Consider the following 10,287-nt stretch of genomic DNA (forward strand, 5'->3'; position numbering starts at 1 on the left):
CCCCCCCCCAGAAAAGAAAACCTGCCTCCCAGACCCCTTCTATTCCTCAGCATGGTGGTAATCTCTCAGTAAAGCTAACCCCCCCTGGCCACAGCAGAAAACACAAATACACACTGCAGGCACGGGCACGCTAACACTGAAACACACACACACACACACACACACACACATGCCCTGCCACCCATCATCTATCTCCATCTCTGCTGAAATCTGATCACCTATTTCCAAATGTAGGTCCGTCTCCTGTAAATAGATTTCCTCTACAGTCATTGACACTTTCTAACAAGAGCTCAGGGATATAAAGGATTGTCCCGTGAGCACCAGTCGATATCATGTGTTTGTGTTTCTGCCTCGATTCCTGTTGTTATTTGTTGCATTGATTATTTACCACACAGTGGGGGGGGGGTCACCTACCAAGAGGAGCTCTGGGCGTGTAGAGCATGACCCTGGTATACATACACACCACATACATGACATAGAAAATATAGCATAGAGATGTTTCAGGCTCCACATTCACAGTTTGAGGGCTTATTTTTACGATTTGCCAGAGGGGGACGGTTCTTCATCAATCACGTTGTTATTCCGGACCGTTGGTTGTTGTGCTCACTCCGACAATAAATAAGTGCGACATCTTTACGTTGTATATTCGGGTGTCGTGGTCGCTGGGAGGCTAATCGATGCTTTAGCCTTCGACTGAGTCTCGAGTTACTGTTTCTGCAGCTGCTTCAGGGTTGTTGTTCTTTGCTTTTGCTGCCGACCTGCAGCTACAACCTCTAAGACTAAATACACACACACACACACAGACACAGACACACACAGTTCACCGTGAGAACCAACCGACTCCAGGAAAAAAAGTTTTTAAATCCTAGGTACATGTAGTGGGATACTTAGAAGTTATAAGTCAAAGATAAGATCAATAGCTTGCCACATAAATCCTCAAAAAAAATGACAATTTACTGTTTTTTCTCTCTAGTTTTTAATGGATTAAAGAAAAAATATATTCCGCGCTAATATCTGATCTTTCCATTTCGCTGGTTGATGCTGTCGTACTTCACATTCATGTCCATATATCGATTTTCTCCTTTAACCTTTGCCGGGTTTTTCCTTTCCACCACATCAGTGACAAACCACAAACACTGATCACGCATCTGTGATCAGCACATCGGGCCTGGAGGAGCCAGTGGCCCGTGACACAACTCGCCAAGTCGGAAATTGTGCATCGACTCACAGCTGGAGACTCCACTGCTCCCGTCCGTCCTCGTGTCCGATCCGTGGCAGAGTGCAGACACGCAGGGTCGAGGGCTCACAGAGCACACGACTATTCACAGCGACACAAAGCCCGTGTGGCTCGTCTTACGTCCTTCTCTTCCTCCGCTCCTGCAGGAACCCGGGCACATAGCCCTCATCCCGCTTGTCAACAAGATGTCATTAAGGCCTCCTCCATCCCTCCTTCTCAGGCGAGTCGTTCTTCTACTCCTCCACCCCACAGGAATTCCTGCGTTCCTCTGCATGTCTCCTCTCCCAGGAGTCTTCGTCCTGCTTCTGTCCATCTCTATTTCTGACGTGGGAAACCGTGGTGTCACTGCCTGTCTGGTGGGGGGATGGGGGGGCAGGACCGACGTTGTCACCCGGTGAGAGGTTGATGGAGGCTGTCAGGAGGTAGAGCTATTGTTGTCTCTGTGTGTGTCGAGTTGGTATTTACGAGGAACCTGTGTGGACGTGACACAGCTAAACAAAATTCAACCGGTAAAAAAACATCCATAAAGGTGATTACTTACATTATTGTGGGTTCAAAATGATCCAGGCAGCATATTACTATCACTTCAAAACTTTCTGGAACACTTCAGGTAACAGTTCAAATTCTAGGGATTATTTTGGATTCATTACTTCATTATAACTGACTTTTTAACCCTTTATAATTTGTTTGTTTGTCAGCAGGAATACACAAAACCACAGAACCTGTTGGCAGGAGGGGACATAGGAAGAGGAAGAACTCATTGAATTTAGTTTTGGATACCCTATAAATCCTATGAGACATATTGTGATTTGTTATCATGAGCAAAACAACTCAAATGTGATTGATTGGTACAGGAGTGTTTTCTTTGGTGTGATTGATTGTTGGACTGGTCCGTCACAATGACCAGCTAGAAGCAGCTACACCTTTAAGTGGGATATGAAGCTTATATAAATATGTACAGAAGGATATTAACTCTGGGAATAAACCCACTGTACTCAGGTAAAGAATCTGACGCCCTGATCCGAAGCGACAGGTGAGAAACTTGAAAACAAATTATCTGTCGACAAATTACGTGTGAAACGTGAAAGCCCGTTGACCCGGGCTGGAGCCCGATGTGATCTAATGCAGTGTGTTTCCTCTAATTACAGTCTTCAGTCCATCAGCAGGAGCTCCCATGACTTGAGGTCCTGAATAACTGGGCACAGTTCAGAGAGGAATGCAGCCACGTGACGTCCAAGCTGCAGAATGTCTGCGTTATGTAAAAGCAACTTCAGTCCGGTTCCCATTAATCATTATCCAATGTTGAGTAGAAAAAGTAAAATGCATCCTATACAGTAGATTTTCTTTGTTGTGAAATTGTAGTCATTAAACTCTAGAGCTGATAGACGAGCACTGAGGTCCAGAGGTTGCATGTGAGAAAGCCTCCGGACTTTCTGCGAAGTCTGAAAACGGCTTAAGCAATTAACAGTTGTGTGATCACCCCCCCCCCCCCCGGTAACAGACAAACATTTTCACAGCCCACTTCTCCAACAGCGACACACGAGGCTCCGTGACGTCTTCACACAGCGTGACTGAAGGCCACAGCTGACTTTGGATTGAATCGTCTTAAACATGATATGGAGCTGGACGCTCTGGGACGGGTCGCTCCCTGTGAGGGCGACGTGTTCCTCTGGGCACACAGTTTTCTCATTGGCTAATTAGTGAGTCAATCCCACACCAGAGTAAAGGTCCTTGTAGTTTGTCCATTAGGAGCTCCCCTGTGTGGCAGAGGTGTTGAATGGAAGCATTGGCTCCTGTTGAGGTCCAGGCATCAGATTTTGGAACACATCAAACCACAAGTGACATAATAACAGAGTTGAAGGATTTAAAAAAGGATTGATTGACAGGCTCTCTGGTACGATAAGATAATAAGATCCCATTGAGATGTGTCAGGTGGGGATCCTCTGTGGCTTCTGAGGGCCGGATCCCCAGGGGAGGTCCTCCCCCAGCATGGCGCCACGATGGGCCTTCCCTCGCCCCGCCAACCAGACTGGGGTTAAATTAGGAAAGGCCAACCCCAGAGCTGTGGTGGAGACGAGGGTGAGGTCAAACACTCCGGTCTGCTTTGATGACGGTGGAGGCTGCAGCAGACAGACGCTGTTCATCTGGAGGCAGACAGATTCTGGGAGGATGGAACCAGTACTGCTGAGTACTGTGAACATGCACGTGGAGGCAAAACTCTCACGTGCATGCAAATGGTTTTACAACTCTTTCCTGCCAGGCCGATGAAAATCAGGGTCAGGATATATGTCGTAAATGACAGGGAAGTTTGTGCACCAGAGTCGTGACTGAGACAAAGGAGCCTTATCAAAACATGTTTATTCAGGTAAGGTAGACCTGCTGACGCCGCCCCCCCGCAGAGGTTCAGGATAAACTGACCTTGTCTATCTGAAGGTTTTAACCTCTAAATGTTTTGTGTAACCGCAAAAGGAAATTCATTTGTTTAACAATCAGGGAAACTGGAACATTTACACTAGACATCCGTCCATAAAATATTTCCCCCTGAACGTTTACAGAATCAGACTCTCACACTGAAATATTCGTTTTTCTAGCCAGGGAAATTGGTTTTTACGAAGAAAAACTTCCAAATACATTTAGAAAATCCGGTGGGAATATGATCATCAGTAAACATTCATGCCCTTTCCCCACATATCCGTACAAACACATGAAAACAGAAGAGGAGGGAGGGCCAGCTGTTGACCTGATGTGTTCTTGTTCCCACACAACTGGGAATAGATGTGACTGTGTGATTGGGCGGAGAAGTGGCGGAGAAGATCACATTAAACAATGTTACTGCCACTGATTCAAATTTAATAGTAACAATAATAATAATCTTTTTCAGCTTAATTCTTTGACAGGAGTAGAGAGCAGTCATCTGCACACACCCATGGTTCAGGGCTCTGGCACGGTGGTAATCTGTCTCTCCGCTCACAGCAACTTCTCAAGTTTGAATCCTGCATAGTTTCTTTCCCATAAACAGCTGTTCCATCCTCAGGTCTGTGAGCACGACTCATTTCTGCTGACACATGAATATCAGGCAACGGCTGCATCTTAATGCAATAACTATTTGCAGTAAACATATTTGGAGACTGAATAAAAAACTACTGTTTCAGTTGTATTTTTGTGGATTCAAGACAGATTTTTTTAACATTGCAAACTATTTCTCACCATAAATGTGAAAAATGGATCATAAAATATTTGTTGTTGCATCTTCTCACAGTCAAAGGGTCCTTTTTCCCCCCATATACTTTCAAGTAGTTCTATTATAGATCTGTTTGCTTCTTGTTTTGAGGAACAGCAGCAGACAAAGGGACAAACATAGTCAACTATCAATCTATTCAACTAACTAGCTGCATAATTGAAAAAATGCTGGAACCCCTAATGGTATGCTAACACTGTGCGGTATACTCCTAAAAATAACTGCTCCTTTTTCCCTATCATCTTTTTAATTAACAGTTTAGAGTATCTCTCTTTTTAACTTGAAGTTATAGATCAAACTCTCCGTCGTAAAAGTTAATAAAGTAACAACGAAAAGCAGGTAAATGGACTTTATTTAAAAATCTTGTTTTCACACTTTCACATCTACATGCATCACTTTTTCTATCAAATATCATTCACGTGCCCGACAACAAACCATGGCATATGAGCAGAGGATCAAACTACAGACCCCCCTGGTTGGTGGAAGACCCGCTCTGCCTCCTGAGCCACAGTTCATGATCTGTTTTCTTCAGGAGTTTACAAGTGAAGAAGTGAACTCAGTTGCTTGTATAAACTTTAACTTTCACACGTGAACTCCTGCAGATTCCAGACTCAGGATCTTCACAGATATGAAGCATGAGACCAGGTTCACACTCATGAAGGTCCCACACACTGATGTACAGCTCATCTGACCTCTAAGTTTCATAAACCGTTCACCAACATCTCTGCTTGTTTGCTGAATTCTTCTCATTCCTTTCTCACCAGCACGGACACTATAGTTTGCTTTTGATATACTTTACATGCGGTGAGAACTTTTCTGAAACTCTGAGTAAACCTTGTTAATCTGAGCTGAAAACAAACAGCGAGGACTGTTTGCTGCCGGAGTGAGACGCAGATCTGCTGAACACTCGACCACACAGCCTCCGTCCAACACACTCGTACAACACTTGTAACAACACAGGACATACATTTCTCTCCCTCCTTCCAAAACAAACATGAGTCTTCACATAAACACGCCAGAGTCGTATATACAGCACTGTTAATAATTGTATAATCATGTTAGAATCAAACATAATTCAACCGGAGATAACGCGACTGTAAAGATGAAAAGACAAGAAATGGCCCCCCTGCAAATCTGGATGTAAAACCTGTAGGTTGTATATAAAAGATGGACGACAAGACAACTCCCTAAAAGTGAAGCCAAAGTGTCTTGACTGCCCCCTTGTGGCTGGCTGCAATATAGGTCATGACTCCCACCTCCTCCTTGTTAGTGGATGGGACATGGACCAAACTAAACAGTCCAAGTAAAATAAAATGTTTCCTGCTCATTTATCAGGCAAATTTGGTTTTATTTACATGTTGGATTTTGTAAAAACATTGTGATTGACAGCTTAGACTGACTCACGATTGGTCGAGCACGTGTATCAGTGCGATGACTCCTTCCTCTGATTGCTACAGCTCAGATACTGGCCCCGGATTATATCATCAGAGTAAGATATGTTCGTATCCAGTATATTTTGGCTTCATTTTATGGTTAGGGAGAAAGCAGAGACTTTATATGCTATATTATACGATACTTTATATCGTTATGCAGTCTATGATAACAACGCATCTCTGTATCTACTTTATTCAGACCAACAGACTCTTTGAAAAAGCACTAAATTATCGAGTAAAGATGTCTGACAACACCTTAACCAGGAAGCTGTCGATAGCCCTATTAGTCCCTGAGTCAAAGCAGAACAATAAAGGTTCAATATTCAGTTTCGGTTCAGCCCAGGTGTCGGTCCTGCCCTCGTTCCACAATGAGGGTCGACTGACCTCCGTGCTCACTGAAAAGAAAACACATAAAACTCTTGTGTGCTCTTCCTGTAAGTTTTAGCCGGGGTTGAACCACAGCCCCCGCGGCAGTCCGTCCGTTGTTCCTGCCGAAGCCTTTCCTGACGTCAGATGGTTATTTGAAGAGGCTCCCCGGCTCCTGGTCAGGTTTCCCACAGGGCCGAGGCTCAGCCCATCTCCCCCGACCCCCCTGGGAGGCGGAGGTCACGCATGAGAGAGGGGAAAGAAAAGGGCCACTCCTCTGATTTACAACCCGACGCAGCTACAGGATACCTTCAGCTCAGGGATGGTTTTTGTTACGGAGGTGGAGGTAGACGAAAGCAGATTCCTCCTCCGCCTCCTGCCAGCGTTGGTTTAAGGTTACAGCCGTTCAGGGGGGGGGGGGCAGGAGCAGCTTGGCATTCTGAGTCGACAGCCAGAAGCCAAGGGGTGAAACAAAACTGCTTTGTAGTGAGAGAGGGCAACAAGTAGCCACAACAACAGTTATCATTTAATTCTGGATGATTCTCTGCTGGTTGAATTCCCAGATGTGGGCCAGCTGTTGGATTTTGGAACAGAATTACATAACTGATCTGCTGCTGCTGCTGCGTTGGACCGTTCCGATCATTCCTTGGACTCAGATGAGAAGATTTTATTCTTGGTTTGTGAGTCGACGTGTGTCTGTGTCAAATCACATTGTTGGGTCGAGTCCTGGTGACCTCCGGCTGCGGGCTTGACATCTGAGATGCTTCTCGTTTTCACTCTATTACATATACAACGCAAGCTAACTGACTGACAAGCTAACAGCTAACTCTACTCCACTGTGAATTTACAGTGGGTATTATTAAAAAAGGTCAAAGTTAGAATAGAGTGTTTTTCCCATGTTTCTGGGGCTCTGCGTTTATATTCTTAACTTTTTCAAGGTTTTTTTAAATGGTATTTTAGGGTAGTATAGTTTAAAACCAAAAGAACATTGAAACCAAGCTAAATTAGTGTTTGTATGCACAGAGCTTTCTATGAATACGCCAACAGTGGGTGTAATTTAAATAATAATAGGTGATAGATGCTTGAATGTGAAAGTGGAAGGTCACAACCCGACTGCAGTGTCTTCGTGGGGTCGTTTCCCGGCATTTTTTTGGTGTAAGTCGCACAACTCTCATGTTCTGCTTCACTATATCAACACTGTTTACAGCAAAATGACTGAAACGGAAACACGCTCTGCACCAAGTGACAGAGGGATGAAGTACGTTTTTCATATTTCCCTAAGGAGATGGTGGAGACCAAAATCGAGCAAAAAGCAAGGGTAATATAGTTTATGTATATTTATATTAACTAGATGTATAACTCAAGTAACTGTTTCTTGAATCCCACACCTGAACGCCCCTGTCTGGATCAGTGCGTACGGAACTGGGACACAGCTCTTGCTCTGCTCCAGTATTTTCAGTTTCCGAACACCACGGCTGCTACACAGTCCCCTGTGCTTTTAGATTTTTGACGTTTCTAGCACATTTCTCAAAGTGTGTCTCGGTGAAGGCGATTCTTGTCCTCGGCAGTTTAGAGTGTGTTAGTTGTACATGTGAGTGTGTTTGTTCAGTCTCTGTCCCTGAGTCACGAACTGAGCTCCTCTCAAGCGTAGACGTCCGCAGTCTGCTGAGGCTGCTGGCGCAGAAGAACTAGGCCAGATTTGACACACTTCACAGGCCATGCTAACCCTGACACATTATTTCTTCTGGGAGCACGGAGGAACAAACCCGACAACCAATGCAACACAGTTTGAGACCAGACGAGAACACGAGAACAAAACCAGGGATGAGATGTCATCAAACAGCTGGACTGGAGGGTTCCAAGAACTATAAAACTGTTTTCAGACATGAACTCGTGATAATGTCCAGACAACTGGGTCCAGATATTATCCAGACTTTCACAGATGAAGAGCGCAACCCAAAAAATTGACATAACCTTTAAATTCTGCTCCAGAAATACCTTATCACCAGAAGATCTTGAATCCCATTGTCTTTACCATGCGTCCTCTATGGCCCCTCTTTTTCGTTTGTTCTCTTAATCAGAAACATAATCAACTTGCTCACAATGAATCTCCAGACATTATCTTGCTGTATTTTCACATCAGGGCCTGTTTAAATATCCAGTGATTGTCTCTGGACGTCTTGCTATGGTGTAAGTTTGCGTGAAACGCAGCGTAATCCGTTATTATGAACAGGTTTTGCTAACGATGGTTAGCTGGCTAAAGTAAACATTGTTCCGCTCAGTCACATGTTCTGTTGTTGTTCTTGCACGTCTGAAAGCAACTTAAGCCTGAAACAGTTTTGAGACAACAGTCAGATCAAACCCTCAAGTCCCCAACAAGTTTGAAACCCCGGGAAAAGCGTGAATGTGATTTTTATTTGTAGCCCTGTTCAGTAAACCCACAACTGCTGGTGTAAATAATAAACAGCCTTGTTTGTTGCATTTGCGGCTCATTAAACGGCCAAGAATAGTTCTGTGAAGTTTAAAGAGAAGCTTTAATCAGTAATAGCGTCAAACCAGTTTGTGAAGCTGGGTCAGAACTGCGCTGGACAGGATTTGCTGGTGGACAAACAGGAGGTTTCCATCTCCAAGATCCCCTGTGGTGTTTTTATAATGTGGCTGCATGAAAAACCACATCAGCAGCATCAAAGCCTGTTCGTCACCGTGACACGTTATCATCCACTTCTCACATCTTTAACAGGCTCCACTTTTCCTCTGGAAAACTCTGCTTACTCAGAACTCGACCCACCTCAGCCTGCACGTTGTGTGTCAGCCCTGTAATAATAGTAATAATAAAGAATTGTGCTCCAGCAGCTGTAGTCTGTTTATTTCCACGCAGACTGAGGGGAGAAATGGCTGAGCCCAAAAACACGACCATATGTTTAAACCTTGTCCTATGAACCCAAAACAGGATGTCACAGCAGGCCCTCCGGTCACAGTAACACACACAGACACGCACACACACAGACACACACACAGACATGCTATTGTGTTGTTCTGCTTTGGGAAAGACAGAAGGAGGAAGAAAAGGGATGGGGGAGCATTTGGGAGAAGAAATCGGATGTGTGTGTATTTGCATGAACTTATTATACATTGTGAGTGTTGCTATTTAAAAACTACAGACTTTAAGTTTGGGGAAATCGTGTTCAGTGTGAGAATGGTTCAGACGTTCGAGTCCTTAAATATCCTCTTTTCCCTCTTTAAAGGGAAAAGTTCCTCAAAATAGAAATCACGTTTTAGTTTTTCCTCTAAACAGCTGAATAAGACAAAAGGTGGAGCTGCTCCACAGACGGTGAAGAATGGAAACAACTTGAAGCCGCACAGCACATGTGATGGTTTTACAGATGTGGATATATTCTGTAATAAAGCTAATTTTAAAAGCTTACTGTTTTCATATGGATTAAACAAGTCCAAGCTTACATGTTTATTTGTGAGGTTTAGAGCTGCTTATCAGTGGAGTTTGTCTCATATGTGTTTCTTCCTTTTGCTTCCTGCTTATGCATTAAATCAAACTGCTAAATGGATCTAGCTCTGAGTAGAATTATCGATTTGATCATCTAACTTTTGGCAAAAATGAGCATAGTTCCACACTATGGTAAAATCCACCCATTCATTACCTATACTGCTTATCCATTGAGTGCTGTGGACATAGGGCGAGAGGTGCGGTCCACTCAGATCTCCATGCAACGAACATAACCAGCTTGCAGATGTTCGCGGAAAAGTGTCTGGGAAATGTGGAAGAATTTTGTGATTGCGTCTGACACAGAGATTCTCTTGATTCATCGTTCATATGTACAAACCAAAGTTTAGAGAAAACCAGAACCCAAATTACCCGAAGCTTTTTATGGAGCTCTTTAATCAAAACGTCTAAGCTGTGACAAATCATGCAATCATTCACACGGGGAGAATCATGCAAGCTCTACACAGAAAGGCCCAAGCTGGGATTCAGACCCGGAACCTCTTGCTCTGTGGCG

This window comes from Pleuronectes platessa, chromosome 10 (assembly GCF_947347685.1).
Source record: "Pleuronectes platessa chromosome 10, fPlePla1.1, whole genome shotgun sequence".
Taxonomy (NCBI): Eukaryota; Metazoa; Chordata; class Actinopteri; order Pleuronectiformes; family Pleuronectidae; genus Pleuronectes; species Pleuronectes platessa.